This window comes from Polypterus senegalus, chromosome 10 (genome assembly GCF_016835505.1).
Source record: "Polypterus senegalus isolate Bchr_013 chromosome 10, ASM1683550v1, whole genome shotgun sequence".
NCBI classification, from domain to species: Eukaryota; Metazoa; Chordata; class Cladistia; order Polypteriformes; family Polypteridae; genus Polypterus; species Polypterus senegalus.
In genome coordinates this window covers 59,237,538-59,263,458 of record NC_053163.1, presented here as the reverse complement: position 1 = coordinate 59,263,458, position 25,921 = coordinate 59,237,538, and positions in this window count along the sequence as shown.

Sequence of the window (25,921 nt, the reverse complement as noted above, 5' to 3'; positions counted from 1 at the left end):
GGCGCTCTGGTTTCCTCCCACGGTCCAAAGACATGCAGGTTAGGTGGACTGGCAATTCTAAAATTGGCCCTAGTGTGTGTGTGGGTGTGTTTGTGTGTGTCCTGCGATGGGTTGGCACCCTGCCCAGGATTGGTTCCTGCCTTGTACCCTGTGTTGGCTGGGATTGGCTCCAGCAGACCCCCGTGACCCTGTGATTGGATTCAATGGGTTGGAAAATGGATGGAAGGATATATATAGCTGATTACCCATTGGCTTTGGTCACTGAGTGCAAGGGAAAAAAAATAAAATGTAGTCTATAAGTTATTAAACAGTAAAACATTAACATTTTAAGAAGTAAAGATACATTGAGCACTACTGGAGTGGTTTCGGGTAAATTACATTTTAAAGATGTTATAACACAACAGGTAAGTAGTACTAACAGCAGCTAAAATGTGTATGGATCATCTCTCTGTAGTAGATTCCTTTTGAAAGGCGCTACATGATGGCTGTGGTATAGAAATTACATTTTTTATGTGAAAGTCTAAATTTCTGCCTCTGGTAATGTGCCTTACCGGCATTACCAGCAATTAAAGAAAATTAGTTTTGTGTCCTCTGCAGTGTTAAGAGAGAAAGGCTTTGGTTTGGGATAAAAGGAAAAAAGGTGTAAAGAAAGGAAACTTGCCTTTTTGTTTTATATAGTGTAGAGAGACGTCTTTGCTGACGATATGAGCACCTTTTGGGGACCGTCATGGTGGGTCTTGTGTAGCCTGGTGAGATGTCCCTGCCATTAACCGGCCGGGATGGCACTGTCGGTCCTCCACTCCTGTGCTTGTCTTCATAATCCGACCTGATGACCTCATAAACGTATACGTGCAAAAGAAAGTGCGCAGCGCCTTAATATTAGTTTGCCGCAGTCTAGAAATGGGATCCTGTGTTTGCAGTTGTCTGGGCTATAGCTCAGGGGAAAGAGGAAAAAATTAAAAGTGTTTACTTTCACTTAAGGCAGAAGCAAAGTCAGCGTCTCACTGCCCTACTTTTATAATAGTATTTTTGCAGTGCAGGGAACGCCACTTTTTGCAAACACGTTCACATGATCAAAAGTCTCCGCGCTCTTTAGAGGTCTTGCTTGTTCTCTGTGTACTGCGTTCATAGTCAGTTCATGTGAGCCGCTCGGAGTACGTGCATCGAAGCTTCTGAGCAGTGCCTGTGCTATCTCGTGATGTCCACGGCTTTATTTAATGTTAGCTAAGACCTGGCACTTAAAAGTTTCTCTTGCAGTTTCGCTGAGTCTGTGTCAAACACCACCCTGACCATCTCATCTACGTCTGAATATTTAGTGGCAGAGTGTTTCTATTGGATTGCCGCTGAGGGACGGCCTTATATGGGCAGGCACTCAATTAAGTGAGAGGCGTGATGATGCGAGACGCAAGACGCAACTCCGCCTCACACGGCGACCGAGCTCACCGTCTGGGAGCTCCCACTGGCCTTTTATATACCCTGACCCGGAAGTGTTCCCAATCCCCAGTCCATGTGACTCTCTATCACTTCTGGGTCAGGTAAAAGTCCTTCTCACCCCAGAAGCACGTCACTCCTGTTGTCGCTCTTCCTGTGACGCACTTCCGGGTTATAGGGCACAAATGATTCTTCGGTCCTCCCTGCAGCTCCCTCTTGCGGCCCCTGTGGTATCCAGCAGGGTCATGTATAAAAACTACAAGTCCATGACTCCCTGCTGGTCTTCGGGGCACCTCCATACTGCAGGGAGGGCTCCATCTAGTGGCCTGGGGGTATTGGCCGGGATGACAAGCCGGCCATATACTACAGTACTCCTCCCCCAGCGGGAAACCAGGGTTTTGCATGTCCTGTCCCACGAGGGACATCTTCCCCCAAGATGATCCAAAGGTCGGAGCTCGGCGATGCAGCAAACCTAGGAGGAACAGTGTAAGAATAAATAGTTTGATCTCCTGCCCTCCTAGGACAACCTCTCCACTCCGCTTGGTAGTCTCTCTAGGCGGGACTTGGAGCACCTGGGTAATTCTGGCTCCGCCTGTTTCTATCTGCTGAAGAGAATTCCCCGGCCGCCTTTATGTTTTTATGGCCCTTTTCCGACTTGTCAGGAGACCCCTGTTTTACTTTAGTGATCTCCTGTTTTATCTGGGGCTTGTCCACAGTCTGAGTCTCTCTATGAGATAAAGAGACGCCCTTTACTGTCTGCACCCCTTTTGTTTTATAAATGACCAGTGGTGGCGTCTTTAGGGCCGTCTTGCTCCGGGAGTCAGCACTATCTAGCTGCTCCGGATTGATCGGCCCTTCCCCCAGCCACTCAGTTAACGATTCGACCTCTCTTGTAGGGCACACTGTGTATTGGCACCCGCTATTCATTAAAAGTGGGCCCGGATTACACTGCGTCCCTATTACTTTATATACGTATGGGTCTCGTTTACTTGTACCACCGCATCATGTATTACGGGAACTCTACACCAAATCTCCGCATGTAACGCCTCACATTCTCCAACGGCACTTTGGCTGCTGCTCCCAAATCCCCGACGATCCTCTCAATGTTCGTCAGGACCTGTAAAAAACTTTGTACAGGCTCGATCAGCTTTTTGAGTTCCCGCAAGTCAACAATATTATTTACTTCAGCCGGCAGTAGACTCACTTCCTTGTTTGCCTTACTTGCCAGCCGGGAGCCAATAAGCACACCCGCTTCTGGCACGTGCTCTGACGGGACTCGTGGAGGCTGCTGGGATTTGGAGTTTCTTTTGGTCGAGGGTCGGGTCGCCTCCTTCGGTGGACTGCGTTCTGTCTTTATTAATTTACCGACATCCCGATCAGCCATTTCCCGACCCTCCTTACCTTTTTCCAAGGTGAGCGGTGCTTCGCTCGCCTCCCCATTCCCCTTCAGAAAGTCCAAGTCAGTATCTTCGAGTTCGCATTTTAAGCAAACAGATATTAGAGAGTGATGGCAAAGTTTTCTTAAAACTGGCAGCATGTGACAACTAATTAATTATATTACTTTAAGACAAGAGTGTAACCATCTGGAAAATGGTGTTACAACATAATGAAAGGCTAGAATTGTCTCAGAATGGTTAGAAGGACTTGACATTATATACAGCTTACCACAATGGCCTCACTAGTAACCAGATCTCAATCCTATGAAACAAGTACAGATACTACATGGTAATTTAGAAAAACTATGGGACACCTTAAAGTGGGCTGTTACAATTATTCCACACATTCTCCACTTTGTTGAGAGCATGAACTAGAAAATGCAAGGTGTACAGAGGATAGATAGGAACCAATTTACCATCATGTATAAGTACTTAATAAAATGGCTATCCCATAATTTCTGATGCCACTAAGAAGTTATATCATAAAAAAGGCTTGTTGGAATAGAGGTGTACTTGTAAAAGTTGCATAAATAATCAGATAAATTTGCTAAATTTATGCACAGTTTAAGTATGTTAATATTGTGATTTAGCGAAGTTCAAAAGATTATAAATATATACAAATATTCATAAATAGATAAATATTGAATGAATGGGAAGCGTAAGTAAGAAAATGTTTAAACATCAGCAAAATATAAATTCAATTAAATTTAAATAAAAGAATTATTCAAACAATCAGTGAGATTAAAGTAGACTTAACATGTATTAAAATGATACAAATTATTTGTGAGTATCAAATTATTTGTAAGTATGCAATGAGACAGCCCCAGCTCTTGGTGAATTTGATATAAAATCTAAAACATAAATTAATTAAAAAAGGAAATACAAGTTTGTGTTAAAAAAGAAGCAAAACTGTTGTAATAAGTATTGATCCTATGGTTGCTGGCGCTGCAACATCTTTTGATTTCAAGGGAATGAAATACAGTAAAATTTTGTAGTGTGTTGGTTGAGAGCATATGAGAATTGATTATCTTTAACACAGCATGCTGGAGAATGCCTGTGGGGCTCTCAAGAAATTAGCCAGAGCTAATACAAGATAAACGGTATGGACATCCATAGATCATTTTCTTTAATAAATGTTGCCTATAATCATGTTGTTTTCCTTTTCAACTTTTCTTGGTTTTAACGAATTACATTTACACGGTTATTTAAAAGACATTTGTTGGACAACAAGAACATTAGTATACTGTATCACACAGAATAATTTGGCTTTGGCTAGCCAACATTTTTCTTTATATTTGCTGTTATTTTTGTGACTTTTTAAAGCTTGTAACATTTAAAAATGAAAAGTGAATGGAAAATAAATATGCATGGAAACAAATTCTTACAGTATATATATGAAAATACTATTTTCTCAATTTAAGCATATTATTTTCTAGTACATTGAACATGCTGTTTAGTGTTAATTAAAACTGGCTGTCTTTTCTAGATTAAAAATTTTCTTAGCAATATATACAAAATTTGTGATTGCTTTTTTTATTAAATAAATGCATTTATTTACTTACTTATTTACTTATTCTCAAGAACACAAGCCATCCATTTATTTATCCTTTTTCACAACCAGCATATTTGCCATTACTGGCTCAGTGAAAGCCAGAGCTGGAACCAGTCCTGCCAACGCAAAGTGTAAAGCATTAACTAACACCACCTGGAGATGCCATATCAGGCGAGAGTATATAGTCACACAGGACTGATGTGCAGTTGGAAATTAACCTAAGAAATACATTTTTATGATGTATGGAGTAAAACCACAACCAGAAAGTATTACAGCATGTAGAAGTCACTCCGACATTAACTGGCCTGGTAGCTCAGACCTATGCCCTTGAGCTTCATGGAAACTTGCACCTCAATCCTCCTCAGTCCAGGACCTGAGACCAATCAATTATGTTGCCAGTTTACATTATTATACGTTTTAATGTGCCTTTAACCCATCTTTTTTATTAATGGGCAGTTGCTTGGGCTATGAGTCCTGTAGCTAATAGCCAACTCATTGTTAATTATTTACTTAAAATATCTATTCATCAATTTTCTGAACCCATTTATTTCCTTCATAGAGTGGTGGTGAACCACAGCCTGGCTACATAAAGTTCAGAGCAAGTTGGCCTTGTTCAGATGGTATGCATTGTCAGTAGAAGCAACATTTCCCCCAACAACATTGCATATTTTTATTTTTGTTTTTGATGACTGACATTTAAATTCTATTAGAAAAACTTTCAGTAATTTAGAGCACCTATTTTTTTCCTGAACAAGTACCAACAGAACTACTCAAAATAAACAGCATGGCCATTCAAATAAGACATCATGACTGGAAGTGGATCCCAGTCAGTTAATAGATGGTATTGATGGGCCTGAATCTGCACTAGCAGCCAGCTCCTTAAGGCATGTGTCACTTGCGTCTAGCAGAGTAATTAGACTAGTTGGTGGTCTTGACTCATCATTATTTTTTTTCACCATACATAATGTGTGTGTCATAAAATGTTTTTATTCTGTTTTTCTGCAATACAAAAAGAAATGGCAAAATGTTATTTAGAATATGATATGGAACTTAAGAACTTGCTTGGGAGCTTGTGAAATTTGGAAAAAAAAAAATAAAAAAATGAAGTGAGACCTTGGGAGCTTGAAGCGGTTTCCCAGGGTGTAAAACTAGCACTACTTGTGTCCACCTGAAAGTCAGATAAATAGGAAGATAGACAGAACTTTATTTGTTTCAAGGGGAAATTTTATTTTATAAAAAAGGTTAATAAACAAACAAATTAATGTTATAACAAACCAATACACACCAGAATTACTAAAAGTATTGATAACAAACTAAGCTTTTATCTTAACACAACGCAAATCTATAAGAAAAAAAGGGCAGTCATGTCTTTTCTTTCTTAGGAAACTCAACTGTTTTAAAGTGGACAAAACTATAATGACACTCCATTGTTACATTTGCTTTTATGTTTTGGTTTGGTAACCTCAGCAATAAGAATATAAATCATTTTAATAACATTAGAAATGTTTGCAGTAAAATTATTGGTTCACAGCAGATCTCTATCAGTGACATGTGTTGCAAACAGGTTAGAAAGAAGGCCAACTCAATTCTGTCAGACAATAGCCATCCTCTTTTCACTAAATTCCAGCTGTTGCCATTCGGCTGAAGATTAAGGTTTCCAAAGGTAAAGAACAAGTCTAAGAACTCTTTTATTTCTAGAGCTATAAGCAAATTCTGTTACTTTTAGAGATGCTGCTAAATGTTCAATTCTGCATTATTATTTTGTGTACTGTTGAAAGTAATTATTGTTTTTGTATTGATCTTGAGTGTGTGTCTATGCAATAACACTGGTTGTCAAATGTGTCTTTGTTTGTCTAATGAATCTCTGTAACAATGGCTTTTGTTTTTATACTTACCTGCTGCAAACAAAATTCCTTCTGGAAAAGTAAAGTCTACGTGAAACTAAATAGAAAGAAGAATTCTGACTTGTGTAAAAAATAAAAAGAGCAGTGACAAGCATTATAAAGTTGTATTGCCGTTGGTATAAAGGAGCCCCAGTAGCGTTTCTTGACACATTTTCCTGAATAATTCATTGGCTGAAAGTACTTAGTGTGAGTGTGTGAGAGGAAGGATGTGCGGCATTTTTCATAATGGCCATCAGTTTTGTTTGCATTCTCTCCTCCAGTATTGCCCCCAGCAGGCTGAGACTAACTAAGCCTGTTTTTTTTAATTATCTTGTTGATTTGACAGGCCTCTCTTGAAGTGATATTACTAGTCCAGCACACCACAGCATACAGAAAATCTAAGTGGACATCACAGGATCTCTTAAGAAAAAAAATAAAAAGTCTGCTCTGCCTGTTCTTATATTGCTTCTCTGTTCAGTCTGTCATTGATGTGGACCCTCAAGTATGTATAGAAGTGTACCACCTGCACATTCACTCCCTGATATAGTGTCTGGACATAGAGACTCATTGGTGTGGCAAAAATGAATAACCAGTGCCTTGGTTTTGCTGATGTTAAGTTGCAGGCAATTCTCTTTGCACTAAGAAACAAAATTTCCACCTGACTTCTGTCCTCTGTCTCATCCCCTTGTCCATACAACCCATTAGTGCAGAATCATCTGAGAATTTCTACAAGAGACATGACCTGCTATTATACTCATAGTTTGTGGTGTACAGAGTAAACAGAAAAAGATACTGGACTGTTCCTCGTGTTGCTCCAGTGTCGCTCACATCCTTTTTAGAAATACAAAGCTTGAGCCTCACAAAGTGTGTTCTGCCCAACAGATAATCCATTATCCAGGACTCTATAGCCTCATCCACCTGCATATCCCTAAGTTTACCCCTTAACAGGGATGGATGAATGTTATTAAAGGCACTGGAGAAATTGAAAAAACAGAACCCTCATATCACTGCAAGCTTTGTCTAGATGGGAATAAGCTTGTAGAGCATATGGATAATTGCATCTTCCACTCCAAACTTTCCCCAATAGACAAACTGCAGTCGGTCCACATAGTTTTTCTCATATAGTCCAGGACCATCTTCATAATGTGGGTCACAAGGGCAAGTGGTCTGTAGTCATTAGGGGAAGTGGTACTGTTACTTTAGAACTGGAAAAATACAGAATGTGTTCTACCAACTCACTCGATAAGAAATACCATACCTAGCATTACAGATATTGAAAACAGATCTTGCAGGAAGTATCTAAGAATTATCTGAGTACCTGGAGGAATGAAAAAGAAAAACCCATTGATGCAATTTGTTGTATCAAAATCCTTGAAAATGCCATTATGAAAAACCCAGTAATTTAAACATAGACCATCCATTAAATGATTTTTGCAATTCCAGAATAAAGAGAATGTGCTTTGCTGCACCAGAGCAAAAGGTACACACACAGAAACATGGTGGCCATTTTCATAAGTGGTCCATCTAAGAACTTGAACAACAGAATTCTGTTAGGAATGCACTGTTAAAGGTACTGTATGTGTTGTTTAAGGATTCAGGTTCAAGCTCACACAAATTCACGACATCGTTCCCACAAATGCTTTGGTCACACATTCACGCTGCTAACCTACTGTTCCACCTCACCCTAAAGATGCTGTGTTGGATCACGATCTGGAGACTGACTTGTCAGATGTTTGGAATAAATTGAAGTCACTAGCTTGAGATGAGGCATGCTTTATGACAATGTGCATTAACCTTCTGGAAATATCCATTTGTGAGTGTGGCTATAAAGGAATTCACATGATCAGCAGCAGTGTTATTTCAAATGAAAGTCAAATGATATTAAGGTGCCTAATATGTGCCATGAACATGTTGTCCATACTACCTTACTGTACTGTACACAGGCATAGTAAAAGACAGGATCGACCTCTGCTGTTTAAGCCAAACTCTAAAAATACAGTACCATCAACATCTCACTGCAAAACTCAAGCCTCGTCAGAACAGCTACATTCATCCAATCTTCAGTCAGCAAGATTTAATGATCACAGTCTCTTTGTAGCCTTGTCTTCCAGTTCTTAGCTGACAAGAACATGGCATGGTCTTTTGTTGTGATAGTCCCTTCACTTTAAGGTCTGATGCATTGTGCATTCAGAAATGATCATCTGTGCATTCTTTTGTAAAGAGCTATTCGAACATTTATGACCTGTTGTCTTACATTGAGCAAGTGTGAACATTCTCCTTTGAACATTAAGGGCTAATGTGGCACAGCCCAACCAGATGTTATGCAAGATAAGCAATCAGTTTTTCTAAGTAACCCTCATCTTTGTCTTCTTAATTTGTTCCCAATGTTCTATCATATGCTGAATGTAATTACTTATCTTGAAAAATGTTGCTTTTTCAAGTATGTGAAATTCTCTTTGTGACAGTTGCTACAAGCTTGTTTGTGGCTGAGGGGCCCTGCTGTGTTCTTCATATGCTTTTGTATGTGTGTGCATGTGCTCAACCTAAACTTTCCCATTTAACAATGGAGCTTGAAGGTCATCATCTGTATTGAAATAAGGAACTACAAATTGTTTTTTTTTGTTGTTTTTTTTTTAAATTTTATTGGATATTTGCATGTGCCAAAGAATAGTCAAAAAGTCCAGTATCATCTGCTCCCTAGAAACTAGCCACAGTTATCTGAAAAAAGTGAATGTGTAGAATTCTGGTGCAGAAATGAACAGGTATGTAGAAAAATGTTTATTGTAATTGTATGCTGGCCTCAAACTGATCAGCAAACACCCGTATTTTGTCAAGATGGTCTGATGCTAATCAATGCAGACCAGGCATCAGCTTACGATTGTTTAATTGATTTGTTTAAGGATGTGTCATTAATAAAAGAGGGACAGATATTATTAGTCAGGTAAATTTGGGTTTACATTGCAGAAATCTGCACAGGAATACTCTTGTATGACACCACCAGAATTTTCATACCAGAGACGGTGCTTCTCTGTGAACTGAAGAATGGCAGCTGTCTCTGCTGGAACTAACATGACTTTGACACCATGGTCAATGTCTTTTAGATCACATGTATTGCCTTTCTAATGTTTAGGCAAACATCAGCTAATCCTCCTGGCTATTTCTGTATTTTATATATATTAATTAATTAAATTGCCTGTTAGCATAATAGGATGTTGGGAATAGCAGGTTACTTGTGTCAATAAAATGTCCACCGAATATATATACAGTAGTATTTCATAGGCAAATCTGAAAATCTGTCTGACATTTTGCAGTTAGCTCAGGTATTTTGCACTGCACCACACTAACTGGAAAGTAAAGTAATATGTGCAAGTAAGAACTCCACTGTACTCTGTACACATGACAATGATGATGCTATACAAACCTATGCAAAATTTCTGAGACAGCCTAGGAAGAGTGCAAAAACACTACATGGGTCCATTGCAGTGTCACTTGTAGTTTCTTCAGCTATTTCAGCTGAAATAAAGGTTTAATTTTTCATAGCTTAAAAAAGTACTTGGTGGGTCAAATTTGACACTGAAGATGTGCACTGTGAAAATTGTCGGCCTGTTTCCTACATTTCTCTACAGATGATACTACTTGTGCTAGAAGTATGTGTAATTTGAGATTTAAAGGTAGCTTCCAGGCAGATGTGAAGGTAATACATAATCTACCTACTCCTTTATCTATCACCTCTACAAGCAGGTAAGACCTGCCACCATCTCCATCTTTACATTTAATATTTCAGTTCCAGTGTGTACTACAATCTGATTGTAACATAGATATCCAATTTTCCACAGCTATGTTTAAAAAAGGCAACAAATTAATATAATTCCTTACCTTACTCTGTTTTACTATATGCACAGCAGGCAATACCTTTTTTGTTTATTTTATCCCTCCTTTTATTTAAGTTAATTTATATAGAGGTAATTTCAAAGTATGAAGAAGTAAGATCCCAGAGTAGAATGAGAGCTGCTCTTCAGGACATGCATGAAAAGTAAAACTGTGGTTCAACCAGAAGTTAATTTGTGTTAAACCCAGTATGTGCACATAAGGCAATGCAAAAAGCATTCACTGGAGATTAAGAAGAAATGGATTATTCCTGAGAGACAGTTTGGCAACAAAAGATGCAGATAAATATTGAGCTGATTTTTAGAAATGGGAGATGGTTGGATTTGTGTGTGCATTGACAGGGACAGCAGCAGATTAAGAATGCCTGCACCTGTTTTACAATCTGGCTTTTATTGTTGATGCTTCAGAAATATTCTGAATTGGAACACTGATAAATATGTCTTATAGGCCAGCCAACTCTCGGGAGAATTTTGGACTTCTGACCTTTAAAAAAAAAAATAAATAATTTTTTTTTTTTTTTTAAGTTTATTAAAGTAGTAGCAAGTGCTAGCCTCAACACCATTAGTGACCACCTGAAAGAGCAGAATATTTACACATTGTACAGTAGATCACAGAAACATGCAAACTGAAAAATGGTTAGTGTTTTGATTCCATAGCATACATGGTATAAAGTGAAATAGTCTTCAAAATAATACATTAGCCAGACAAAGGCCACAAAAACAAGCTTCAAACAAACAACGACTACAAAAACAAGTCTGACTCCAAAAACGAGCCTCACCACAGGCAGCCTGACTCCAAAGGAAGGCTGTAAGGCATGCAATAACCCAAAATGTGACTTACACTTTTCAAAGTAAAAAAAAAAACACTAAAATTTAAAATAGCCCATAAAAGACATGAATAACCACAATCCTTTTGGCTTGGAACCCAAGCAAAAACAATATCCTTTAAATATTAAAAAAGCTATTAAATAATCAAAGAAAATGAAAAAAGTGGCAAGATAAGGAAGAAAATGCAAAAAATAAGACACAAGGGCAACCCAAAGCAAACAAGCCCAATTCATATTTCAGAAATTAAAATCCAAAGAACAGTACAATAAAATTCACAAAAGCAGAAAATCCAAACAGAACTTACAAAGAAAGAATTTGACTTGACATGACAGTGACACTCTGAGAGGTCCTCAGTTTGAGGTTCCATCCATTCATAAATCAAACATAAGAAAAATACCCACAAAACATACATGTATGAGAGTATATATATATATATATATATATACAGTAATCCCTCCTTGATCGCGGGGGTTGCGTTCCAGACCCCCCGCGATAGGTGAAAATCCACAAAGTAGAAACCACATGTTTGTATGGTTATTTTTATATATTTTAAGCCCTTATAAACTATCCCACACTGTTTATAAATATTCCCTGCACAGTTATACAGCATAATCCCTTTGTATTCTCTTAGATATTAGGTAAGATTCATTGAAATTATGTATGTAAACACACTGTTTATATACAATAAAACCTAAATATTATTTTAAAGATATTGAGTGTCTCCGATATCACATATGTTACAGCCATTACAATAGACAGGCCACCAGCAATAAATACCTACAATGCAAGAAAAATTGTATACAGTAAATATGTGTACAGTACCACCAAAACATATGTACATGTACTAAGTACTGTAAGTAGAAAATTATTATGGTTACTCACCAACAATGACACGATGACTTGTCCGATAACGATGAGTTTAATTTTACTGCACAACAAAGGAGAGCGTTACAGCCCTTCTAAAGGAGCCACTTCAGGCAACTATGTAGCACTGCCGTTATCCTTCTTCAATCCAAATCCCTAAAGCAGATTCCATCCAGACTACTGCCTTATTACATCCACTTACAACTTGTTTTGCACCCTGGTTAAAAGGACACTGCAGCCGTAGATCTTATATTCCTTTCCTACTTTTTAAATAAAAAGAATCGTAGCCTCATTGATGCTGCAATGGCGTTCTGCAGCAATCGTTAACATCTTCTTTTGGCGCTTGGGCACAGACCCTGAAGCAGTAGCAGGAGCAGATCGTTTTGGAGCCTTAATGAAGGGCTTGACTATGCACAAAGATAAACACAAAAGAGCACAAAAGTTAACTCTTTACACAGCGAAACACGTTGATGCTGAATGAGCAAGATGAGACTTCCTGCTTAACACCGCATTCAGCACACAGGAACTTAACTGCATGCTCTGATTGGTTAGCTTCTAAGCCATCCGCCAATAGCGTCCCTTGTATGAAATCAACTGGGCAAATCAACTGAGGAAGCATGTACAAGAAGTAAAAAGACCCATTGTCCGCAGAACCCATGAAGCAGCAAAAAATCTGTGTTATATATTTAGTTATACTTACATATAAAATCCTCAATAGAGTGAAGCCGCGAAAGTCAAAGCGCGATATAGTGAGGGATTACTATTTATATATATATATATATATATATATATATATATATATATATATATATATATATATATATATATGTATGTATATTGAACCACAGCATGAACTAAGTGATGAAGTTAAAGTGAATTGGTCATCGGATGGTGACACTGAAACTGATACATGATACGGCACTGTATGACAAAACTCCTGAAATATGCCCAGTGAAGCTTCAGCATGGTGTGACAGTAACTGCATGACAAAAAGGCAAAATAATTGCAATTAAGTACAAGGACAAGCAGGACAGTGCTCCTTAAGCACTGTTCACAAAGTGGCAACTGTCAATGTTTACATCAGAGGAAATGTGGGAGTCACTAAGCCATGCGCTGTGGTAGCCTGCAATAACACAAGGGGCAGGCCTATCGTGCAGATCAAGATCTACCCTCTCATGTGCAAGCAACAGAAAAAAGTATAAGAAAAGTGCACAAAGAAACGGGCATTTACTTTCCGAATTGCGATGCTGGGCTGTACATTGATAACTGTTTCAAAACATATCACACAAAGAACATGCATCAGTACAGCAGTGAACACTAGACCTACCTTTTCTACTATATTGTGACTTTTTGGTGTTTTTGTTGCATCTTGTTACTGAAAAAAATTCAATATTTTTGCTTAATTTTTCATAGGGTAAACATATTGGTACTAAGGAAACTTTTTTTTTTTTGACAAACCCTCTTACTTTTCATTACTACGGATGTGGAGAGACAGTCAAGAAAACTGTACATATTTTGCTAAGGTAAGAGGTTTACAGCTATTGGCTACTTGTGCTGTTATCCACTTACCTTATCAAAAAAGCAGCACAAGTAATCAACAGCCAGGTTTTCCAGGGTTTATTACAACAGCTGGATTTTGTCATGTGTTATGAAAGCATCATAGGTTATTCATATTTTTTGCACATGCATATTGACTCAGATATTATGCAATTTCTGCACTATATGGTATACATTAGCTGTTTTACAGAGTCTTAAGATGCCCGTATTGACAAAGGCACTGGGAAGAAACTAAGCAGTAATACTTCACTATTACTAAGATTGCCTCCTGCCTTTTAAGAGATGTGGGAAATAAAAGTTTTCCTTCAAGGTACTTTCCAAGAATCTGCCTTCTTCTGTTCTGTCTATGTGTCATTGTATGGTTGAGTGGCACGTATTCAAAATCAGAAAGAACATGTGACTTTCAAATAATGATTATATGTAGATTTGGTTAGTACCAATATCTCAGGATACTAGCGCATGAGTATTGTAATTGAGAGACCACACCAATGTCATAAAGAGAGAGATACCACACACTCTTGATTTTAAAAACTGTAAAAGTATTAGAAAGTAAAAATATACAAAAGGCTTTGCTGTGTTATTTCCTGCGGCTGCCTCCAGTTAAATGCAAATGTCTTGGGGCCCTTTCATAGTCCAATCTTTAAAGTTAAAGTTAAAATGGTAACTCGCGCAGGTATTTTGTTAAAAAGAAGCTGTACACACACACACACACACACTCATGAACATGCTGGATAAGCTAATCTACTCTATATATATAAAATCCTAAGCCAAAAAGTGCAACGATTTTATGAGACATTTTTATGTCACATTTTTTGTCACACTTCAAATCTGGCTTATTTTAAAACCTACATATATATACTTGGTATAATTATTTTCTGAATTTATCGAACTTTAATGTGATGTTGTTAGATTTTCAGATTCTTATTCTGTTTTTAAATTATAAACTACAAAATATCAAGAACTCACTTCCCACGAGACAAGACTTTGTGCCAACAGATTTAACCACACCCAGGGCCAGAAATAAAAGACAAAGAGTAGTACAGCCACTGTACAGGCTTTTAAATGTTTGAAGCACCATGTGAGATGAAGATCACCCCACACGGCAGCAGCAGTAATCTAGCAGATGATCGAGCAAAGAGTAGTAAAAAAAAAAAAAACTTTGTTTCCCATTGTGTCACCTTTTAAGAGGAGGTTTCGGAGGGCGACAGCGTCTCCTTGGGGTGCGTTCAGCCCCCCTCTTCACAACTAGAGCAGCAGAGATGAGAATTGACTGGCAAGTGAAGCGAGCAGGGAATGAAGCCCCTAGTACTGATATATTTGTTTAGAGGGCATCCAAAACACACCATTTACTGTTTATTTTGGCAAAATACTGCATATAGTCAGATTTTACATGCAGTTATGGCTTTGCTGCCTGGCAGTAAAGTTACCAGGATTCACGTCCTCCCTGCGCGGAGTTTGAATGTTCTCCTCGTGTCTCCATGATAGGCTCCAGCTCCAACCGACCCTGCTCAGGATTGTGCGGGCTTAGGAAATGGTATGGTATGGTATGATATTAACACAAGCATTTATTTATTTATAATGTAATGCAAAGTTTATTTCGATGGTTCTGGTAGGGTATGGGCAGCTACATACAATATAGCTTAAGTTATGTATATTATATAGTCGTCTTTGATTTTGTTGAGTGTAAAGTCTCACTCGTCTAGGGTTGCCAGACGTCTCTTATATACGGGACACCCGTATTTAGTTCATTTTCAAATTTCGTAATAAAAATATATTTTTACTACCTTCTTACAGTACTAAGTTGTAACTTTATAAATAACTAGCAGGAGTACCCGGCATTGCCCAGGAATGTATAACCGAATTTCCGAAATGAAAGAAATAGAACAAACAATTTTCTGATTCATATTTTATTGTAATAGGTAATATAAGTGGTCATTCCAGAGTGTTTGGATACACTATATTTTTTGTTTTCCCTTGTGGTGCAAAAATGAACAAATTCTGAGGATTAACCACTCTAGAACATGCTACTGTACGTAGAGTTGTCCATGTGAAAAGCATGGATTTTCCAAATTGATGCCTGCAACTTGCAGTGATTGCCCTTGAGCCTTATTAATTGACTTAGCAACAGCCAAATGAACAGAAAATTGTAGATGTTTGAAATCAATAGCACCACAAATACGGAAAGCCAGTGAGAAAGAGTAGCACTGAAACCGTACTGGGGAAAAATGGCGGGGAGGGGTGGTCTGTTTGTAAGGAGCGTCTGTGTTGAACCGTGCTGGCATCTAACGGATGTTGGGGATAGTAACTACATAGAGAAGCGACATACAACCAGTGATGCATCTGGGGAAAATGGTGGGGGAAGAATGCTGTCTTTTTAAGGTGAGTCTCTGTTCAAATGTGCTTGCATATAACGGACTTTGGCGAATGAAATACCACACTATCAGAGCATGTGGGTGTTGTGACCCGCGGAAACGCGGGTGTGTGAGCCAGTCACGCACACTGGGTCATTTATGTTTTACATCCATACAGAAGTTGCCCTTCACCCGATCAATTTAAAGAAACATGGGTAAAGAGTGATGCACAAAGACCAAAGCTGTCGCTAAATGGCGCTGAGGTGAACGTCTGTTGCAATGTGCGGCCATCTTGTTGATGATAAGTACAGGGACGTGTGCCAAAAAGGTGCCCTGCGCTTCACCACAAACATTTTTTCCAACCAAACATACCCCATGACCTTCTCCTGGTCACAAAGGAGCCCCATCCCTAGTTTGGTGCCGATTGGACGCCCGGTGCAGATTTGTATGGCGGACAAACAAACATACATATACACATACATAGACTGTGCTTTATATATTAATTATACTTTCTTTTCTCAGATTCTCTTGATAAAAATAACCTAAATGTAACGAGGAAACTAGTGTTTGCTGCCTGTTTGCAACTTGTTCGGTTGCTATGGTTGGCTGAGGACAGCGACACTGTTACCATTTTGCTCTCTGTGCTGCTGTGCAGTTCTGTATCAGCATTGCAACATACAGTGTGTTGTTACTACTTGCCACGGCAAGTTTTTTTTTCGAACTGCCTGTATTAAATAATAATAATATTTCTCTGTTGCCGGTATTAAATAAATAATGATTTCAAATGATTTCACTTTTACAGAATTTTTTTTTAGCTTGCATTAAATAATTTTTAAATGATTTTACTTTTGTTTTCCTCATAACCCATTAAAATCCTTGCTTTATGTTTTTAACTTATGTCTCTACTTTTATATAATATATTGGTCTGAGTGTGTAGGGGGCATGTATAAATTTATATACAGTGGAACCTCGGTTCACGTACAACTCAGTTCACGACCAAAACGTTCACCAAACTTTTGCCTCGGTTCACAACCACACACTCGGTATACGAACAAGACAGTTTCCCTTTCGGTTTGTACATGTTCAGTCTCTCCCTGTGCAGCGAGCGAGCGAGCAAGAGAGAGAGAGAAATAGAGCTAGCCAAGTGCCTGCTGGGGAGGGGGATGGGGAGATTGCTGCAGTGTTTGCCTGCCTATCTGCCTGCCTGTGCGGGGGTGGTGGAATTGGGGGGAGGGGATGGTTCGTGTGCACGTACCGCCTGCCTTCTGCATAGGGGGAGGGTGTACAGCTGAGATTCTCTCTCTCTGAGAAGCAGGCAGTATTGTGCACCCCCTGGCACAGGCAGGCTGACAGAGAAAGAATTGTTCTCAGTCAGACGTGTACTCTCTTTGTGCTCTACAGTATTTTGTGTGCTTTTGCAGTTAACTATGGCTTCTAAGCAAGTGAAGAGTGGTGAGAAGAAAGTTTTGAAGAAAATTGAAATCGAAGTAAAGAAAGAAATTACAAGAGGTGGAAAAACTGCTTACCAGTTTACTCATTTACCAATTTGAGAACCTTTGTGCTTTCAAGCAGCATAATTTAAACAAAGCCAGACTGCCAGCAATGTGGAGGGCAAACACGAAGGGTTGGGTCACAAGAACTTTCTTTTTGGAATGGCTGCATGAGGCTTTCGCTCCCATCAGCAAAAAAGCTAAAAACACCAAAAGCCCAAGAAATCACAAGAAAAAAACCCCTGAAGGAAAACATTGCATGCCAGAACTCGACTCATGCAAAGTTAGTTTTCTTGGTGGTTTTTGTATTATGGATTTTTCAAAAGTTAATTTTTCAGTTCGTAGCGTGAATTGTTGCAATGTTACTTTTCTCTTTTTTCAAATGTTCCTTTTTTTCCGCTGTGCTTAAAACTCATTTTATAAAAAGTGTTTACAGCGATCGGAATGTAAGGCTAAAATAGCATGATCTTGTTACTTTTTTGTTTGCTTTTGGTTGGTTTTTAAATACACTTCAGATTTGTTCTAATGTTACTTTTTTTTCCGCTGTGCTTAAAACTCATTCTAAAAAAAGTGCTGCATATGCTGCTGACAGAGGGGAGGGGAGAGGAGGGGGTGGGTGGTGTGTGTGTGTGCTACAGAGAGAGAGAAAGAGCACGAGCGAGCCTGCTTGTGTAGCTGAGCAGGGAGTCTAGGTGTTTTGTGTCAGTGTTATTCAATGTTTTACATTAGTTTACTATTACACTGTGCATTCTATGGTGTAATTAACTATATTTGTGCTTAATCTTTACATATATTTACATATTTACATACAGTTCGTACGGTCTGGAACGGATTAATTGTATTTACATACAATCCTATGGGGGAAACTGCTTCGGTTCACGACCAACTCGGTTTACGACCAAAGTTCTGGAACGAATTATGGTTGTGAACCGAGGTTCCACTGTATATAGTAATATAGAGAGATATTTTAAGAGTGTCCCATATTTCTAATTTCCTAATCTGGCAACCCGACACCCAGCATACTATCTGGTGAGCACCTGAAAAATCCTCAGAAAAACAATTACACAATGTCCCCTTTGGGGCTCTGTAGGAAATGAAATAACGATAGGTACTTTAATATTTTTAATTGTGAAGTTTATATTTGGAGTGGATTCACTTTATGTTTACAGTAGCAAAGCATTAGTTAGTGGAATGTGAAATATTCAGCTGTTTTATATGTACTTGTTATTCAGAGATTCGGTAATATAGTCATTCATTCAAGGCAATCATGATATTTGGGCCAACATTTTTAAAGTGTGATGTGCATCCTTATCCTAGTGTGTAGACGTCAGGATGTATAAGGTGTGTGCATTAGCTAATCCATTTGTTTCAAGACATTTTGCCTTAAATCTTACTTCAATATCAGTTTTATCATGCACACTTGTCTGTGCTTGTCTAAAATAATTATACTCCTTTTCTCTGTACTAAGACCCTTTTTTCTCCTGGATCTGGAAATGCCAGCTAGAAGTTTACTCCCCTTTAATAATCCCATCACAGATGGTGCAGCGATAACTGAGTGACATTTATCCTCAATACCTGTTAACAACATTCTGCAGCCTATAAACATCAAGTCCCTTTGTATTCGTCCCATGGAAGTCTTATCGGCTTCAAGAATCACAGTGACACAGTGAGAGAAATATTTATTTCCTTTCTATTTCTACCTTTTCTTTACAGCACCCAATCAGTCTGGCGTCACTGAGCATCTTGAAATGTATAATTCAGTAGAAAGCACAGGAAAAGAATTGGCTTGCTCAGTGCTGCTATGTACAATCCCTGTACTAATAAAGATGCCTTGGAGAATACTAAATAAATCAGCATGCTTTATTATTTTTAAGCATAGAAAGCAGAAATAAGAGCTAATGGAAGCAGGCAGCTTTTCTGAGGCTTTATGATTAAAGACAAGCCAACGAGTAGGTGCTATTTTCAGTTTCATAGGATGTAGCATTTTGAGTTTGTAGCATTCATCCTCTAATCCTCACCTCAAACAAGAATTCCTGCAGACTGCTACTGTTCTATTCTTTTAGTGCAATGAAGTGTATGCAAATTTAATTTTATATTTGAAACTGTTTCAACTATTTTAAATAACAAAGCGAAAGAACATTTTATTTGTTGCTATCCATCACTGGGTTTGCTTTACAAAATGCTAAGAAATGACTATGTTCATTGACCCGAAATGCAAACAAAATATTTTTAAAAGAATACCAATATAAATTATTTTATTTTCTGTATCTTTTTATGTCACTTAATGCATAATATATCTAACGTTTACATGTCAAATCTCTCCAAGGTTGTTATTTTTTTTTTATTTCTTTAAATCTGAGACCACTAAGGCCACATTGTTTGTAAATGGATGGGAACTGATCAAAAGCTGAAGCAAAAACAGCAACAAGAAATCTTCACTCTGCCAGTTGAACAGCAAAATAAATGGCTAGCAAGACATCTGGCAAAATCTTCAGGGTGCAAAGTGGGAGTGAAAGATGGCACATAAGAGGTGGTGATCCATCATCGGCCCTGTTGCACAGGTGTGGTAAAGCTGAACATTCCAATTTGGGAAAGGATAGAAGAACACAGAACAAAGGATTTATCTTGCCCTGTATGCTGTAGCAGGAGTCGAAATTAATATGACAGATTTAAAATAACCTAAGGGTCATCACATGTATTTTAAAATGCCAGCTTACATTAATCTAATGCCATTCTATCTGACCTTCCTGCATGACTGTCTTATCATCTGTAAATTGTCCACAACTCAGCATTATTTATTTTGACAGGAACTATGAGCACATTATTGAACAAATCTCCACTCTGCAATTAGTTCTTCATTTCACAGAAGAAAGACAATGGCATTAAGTGACATTTCTTACAATGCCTGCACCAACTTTTTTTTTTTCAAAACAAACCTGCTTTTCTTGTAACATGAAATAAACAGCAATTAAATCATATCAATGTTAAAAAGTGAACATCTAAAGGAAAGGTAATAATGCTATCATACTGTGTGGGTTCATTAAACCGCCAAATGAAATATTCTGCTGTTTATTCACAAGCACCTTACTTGGCTTGCTTTATCCCTTTTTATGTCCATTTTGGCTATTCAGAACTCTATATTGGCACATTTGAATATAGCCCTTCAAAGTTAAATGATGGAGAGACTGAGACCTTGGGTGAGATAAAGGGCATCCCCAGCAGGTGGCTTCACACAAGGAAGGGTATGATATGTGAATCTCCTCTAAATGAGGAGCCTGAGAAAAGAAAACCTCAGGATTTGGCCTGATTCCTGGTAAATGTTTTTTTAAAAGACAGGGAAATTAATTTTATAGAGGGAGAACATGTCTCGTTTCATTGCTTCAGGGGTACTTTGGTTGTAAACCATGATATATGGCTCTGCGATGAAACATCAGTGAAGAATGCTCCACAATAATCTCCTCATTATGGTGACCAGTTATGCACTGTAGAATGCCCTGAAGAGGATGGACAATCTTGTAGCCTTGGAACCCCTACAGGTTTATTTTTTGCAGCTGGTTTTTATTTTGCTCCCCTTGCTGGTCATCCAACCACAGCATTTCTTATTCAGTGGAATATGTCTTTGTAAACCCATTCAGTGCTTCATTTTTCCGATTATATCTACAGAAAATGGTTAACACACTGTTTTACTATGTGACCACATGGGGTGCACTTCATTATCAAACACCCCAATGCTTGACATGATTTTTTCATAGCTCCTGTCCTTTGTGACAAGGTGTTAGTTCACAGAGAATAACAAGACCATCTGAATCCTGATATCTTCAAGCAACAACAGACAGAGTGCCCTATTACAGTCAGATATTATTCAAATATCTAGCATCTTTGGATTCTTTCATTCAAGCATTTCTGTTGGCCTTCTGGGGCCATAGTTGTGGCCATCACACTACTTAACACCTTTCACTAGAAAGAGAGAAGAGCATATTCAGAGGGATATGGAGATCCTCACTTTTTCACCCATGATTCTCCAACTTTCTCCTTAGGATGAGATAGGGGAAATTCTGATTACTGATATGTGCAGTTTAAGGGACGGCCAGCAGTTTATCCTTGCCGGGACTGCCCTGTAAGGGAAGGATGAGGGAAGGCAGCTCATCAAAGACACTGCCTCCCCTAAGATGATAGATGGCAGCTTCCCTGGACTGCAGTGGTGCCCCGGATGCCTGCAGGGTAATATGGGACTTGGAGTTTGGCAGCACAGCCCTGCTGGGTACCGTTGGTGCCGCCAGGGGATGCTGTGGGAAGTTGGTAGGAGAACAAATTCTCACCTAGCCCGGAAGTACTAATGGAATATGACAACAAAAGCCCTGAAGTACTTCCGGAATAAAACCTAAACTTGATAAAAACCTAAATTCTCCATCTGAGGAAGAACAGGAGCACTTCCAGGTCAGAGACTACATAAAGGACTACTGTGAACCCAGCAAGCGATCCTGAGTCGGGAGGAGGTGGACAGTGCTTGCTGGGAGGTGAGAAGGAGAGAGACTATTGTACTTATTATTGAGTATTGTGTTTATTGTGGCTGTGGTGCTTTGGAGGCAATGTGCAGGAAGAAAATAATTTACCCTGTGTCCTGCATGTCTGTCTGTTGGATTAAAGGGGCCTGGTGTTCACTGCAGATACATACCTAATCTCTTAATTAATAACTTCAGTTGTAGCAATTTGCCAGGAAAAAAACATTTCAAAACCCTCTACCAATGGCATTTTTGGCATGGCAATTCTAGGGGAACCATGCAGATCTAGGAGAGAGATGCTGTCAGTAGAAGCAGAGCTATTCTGTGAAGCTGAACAGTAAGTGAGTGTGTGTGCAAGTGTGTGAGTGAGAAAGTGAGTTAGTTCTGGGGATAGGGAGATGATCAAGCACTTGAAGTGCAGAACTTGCGAGACCCCACGCTCTGCTTAAATCCATTGCCTAGGTTCATGTCTTCTTGTGAGCCTGGCAAAAGTTCCTGGCTTTCATCAGCTCACATAATTGTGGATATTGAGAACAAATTATGTTTTCTCAGACCCTAAGTGAGGGGGCGTGAGGTGGATCCAGCAAAATAAATGTGCCAGCAGGTAATAGGGATAAAGAAAGATCACTGGATCTGCATGGAAAAAGCATTACTTGTGGTAGGCCAGTGAAGGAGACAGCCTCCAAGAAGCCTTATGTGAGTCAGCGAGGGAGAGACACTGCATTTCACCAGGTATTAACTTTCTAGACACCAAGGCTAAAATGAGGAACTTTGGTGATTCAGGCATGCTCTGGCATTTATGCAAATTTCATCAAGTTTTCAACCGATAATTCCAAAGTGTTATATATTCTTATTTTTCAGCAAAAACTCAGCTACAATAATTTGCAAACAATAAGTGGGCTGGGATCATATTCAGCTTCTAAATTGCTCCAAAAGTGCAAAAAATGTAAGCAGTAGTTCTCAACATGTACAGAATTCTGTGAAAACACATACTAGGCCATTGTGGCAAAGCTTTTTGATTACTGAAGTGTGTTCTTAAAGGTCTTGAATGAAGGCAAAAAATGTTTTATTGTCACTAATCTTTATCAAGAAAAGCTGACAATGGATAGGGAAGTGCTGTTTATCTGCTGAATATAAGGGGTGGTCTGTTCACAGCTAAGATCAGGTAACAGACCCACTCAGGCAGATCAGGAAAACAAAGCAAAGACACAGCAATGGATTGAAGAACTGATAGGTGTTGAAGAAACAAGAAAAAAACAGAATAAGCACACAACATTGTAAGATACAAAACAATACTATGAGAGTAAATAAGATGACAGCCTTTTTCTGAATTGGAACTCCATATATGAAAAAATTTGTGCACACAAGGAATATTTAATATAATACAAAATGACTGTATCTATTCACAGAGTATAAGCTCATTATCAAAACATTATTGTTTCATGATGAGTGTTTTATTTGACACATAGGACAGCCATTCATTTGCCTTTTAATTCAAAACAGAAAAATGGTAAGCACAAAATAAATCCAATAATAAAATAAAAAAGATTGTATCATTTTAAAGTGAGCTACATAGTATAAAATTAGTATTTGTGTCATGACATGTTTATTTTATTTGTGGTTGAGGGCTGCTCAAGACTCACTCTAACAAGCTGCTAGCTTACAGAAAAAGAGCCATGAAAACTACTTTTGTTTCTGTTTAGCTGCTTTTTGCACCATTGAGCACTTATTTTGTTATTTGTGTAAGATTAAAAGGGGTAAACCTACTGGCACCCCAACACTTCCTTGACATCCACAGGTATCCTGGCATCCGTCCATTATGTGTATATATACAGTACAGGCCAAAAGTTTGGACACACCTCCTCATTCAATTTGTTTTCTTTATTTTCATGACCATTTACATTGGTAGATTCTCATTGAAGGCATCAAAACTATGAATGAACACATGTGGAGTTATGTACTTAACAAAAAAAGGTGAAATAACTGAAAACATGTTTTATATTCTAGTTCTAATAAAACCATTTCAGGTGACTACCTGTTAAAGCTCATCGAGAGAATGCCAAGAGTGTGCAAAGCAGTAATCAGAGCAAAGGGTGGCTATTTTGAAGAAACTAGAATCCCCTAAGAAGATAGATGGCACTTTTGGCCTGTAGTGTATATATATATATATATATATATATATATATATATATATATATATATATATATATACAGTATATATATATATCCATCCATTTTCCAACCCGCTGAATCCGAATACAGGGTCATGGGGGTCTGCTGGAGCCAATCCCAGCCAACACAGGGCACAAGGCAGGAACCAATCCTGGGCAGGGTGCCAACCCACCACAGGACACACACAAACACACCAAGCACACACTAGGGCCAATTTAGAATCGCCAATCCACCTAACCTGCATGTCTTTGGATTGTGGGAGGAAACCGGGCGCCGGAGGAAACCCACGCAGACACGGGGAGAACATGCAAACTCCGCGCAGGGAGGACCCGGGAAGCGAACAAACTGAACATTATTTTTCAAGCATTTGTGGTTAAAAAATCAGAGAATTTGACTTTTTTCATACATGAGTGATATTTTTCCGAACCCTGCTGCTTACACACAAATTGTACTAAGCCTTGTGCCGCCCGGGGTCGACCGCCCCCAGCTACGCCACTGGGTTGGGTGAAGGCTCCGTGTCACCTGGGTCGAGTGCCATCATCCATACAGCTGCCCGCCACTGTCTTAAAGAGAATCAAAATGTCTTTAGTTTATTGAGTTGGCTTCACTGAGCAAAGGAGATCTGTAGAAAGAGTGTGGTATACTTAACATAATGTTGGTAGGTGTTGGTGTTCCCAAGCATGGCATCGCTGGGAGTCCACATGCACACATGTATGATCATGCACTCACATAAGGAAGAGAGCAGAATTATAGAGGGCTTCCACAGGCATTTCACATAGGATGAAGTAGGGAGACTTGGTATAGGATTGGCTGGCAAATCTGCAAACTCATAAAATTGGTTTCTGGCCAATGATACTCATCATTTGACCACCAGAATGAAGAAGTAGTCCAAACGTTAAGCAAGTGTGTCAATAGTAGCAATTGACTTGCTCTTTATTTTTTCATTGTAAATATTTATATGCCATCTAGCTGTATTTTGGGTGGAGGTATGAATTTTTTTTGGGATTTAATTTTGTGGGGAAATTATTTTTGTGCTATACACTACTTGTCAAATAATATGAAGAGTAAACGATATGTGTTTCACCCTTATTGGGACTCATCGGGGTACGCACTATTGCTTCCCCTTGTGGGGATGAACCTCGGATAGCAGCACCTCAGACTCAGATGCTGCACCATGGCAGCTGGTTCACTTACTTGACAAAGTGAAGATCGTAGTATTACATCCATAAGTCTGATTTTAATCTGATTATTTGGATGGTTTTTGTACAATATCTTCTCTGTGTCTCATTCACTCCCTATAATCCTGTTCAGTCTTGAACTACAAGATACTCAGAGTGTAGTTTGGTGGTCCATTGCCACCACATGAGATATCCCAAACATATCCACCATACTGAGGCCCAACACTGGAACATTAAGGTCTTAAAAAGCAAGTTTTGATCACAAACTCAACAAGAACAAACACCAAGAGCCTCATGTATAACGGCGTGCGTAGAACTCGCACTATAACATGGCGTAAGCACAAAAGTCGAACTGTGCTTACACACAGAAAAATCGCGTTCTTCCGCTACATAAATCCAGATCAGCGTGAAAAGTAACGCTCGTGCACGCGCTTTATGTAATGCCACAACTCCTCCCAGAATTACACCTCTTTGAATATGCAAATCAATATAAATCGCCCTTAAGCAAAGCCTTCTGTGATAAAAACAATATGAAAAGCACAGGGGAAAATATAAGAATTTCAACGAATACCAAGTGGAAGCAAAGGAAAAATATACTATTTGTTTAATTAAACCATGGTATAATCAACAAAAGGAAGTTGATCGAGTGACATAGCGTGTTGAAGAAACTTGAAAAGGCGAGTTGTAGTCCACTGTCTAAGTGTCATATGAAAGCTTATTAGGGTACAGAGAAAAAAAAGGCACACAGTGGGGAAAAAACACAAAATGTCAACTTCAATCTCGAAATTTC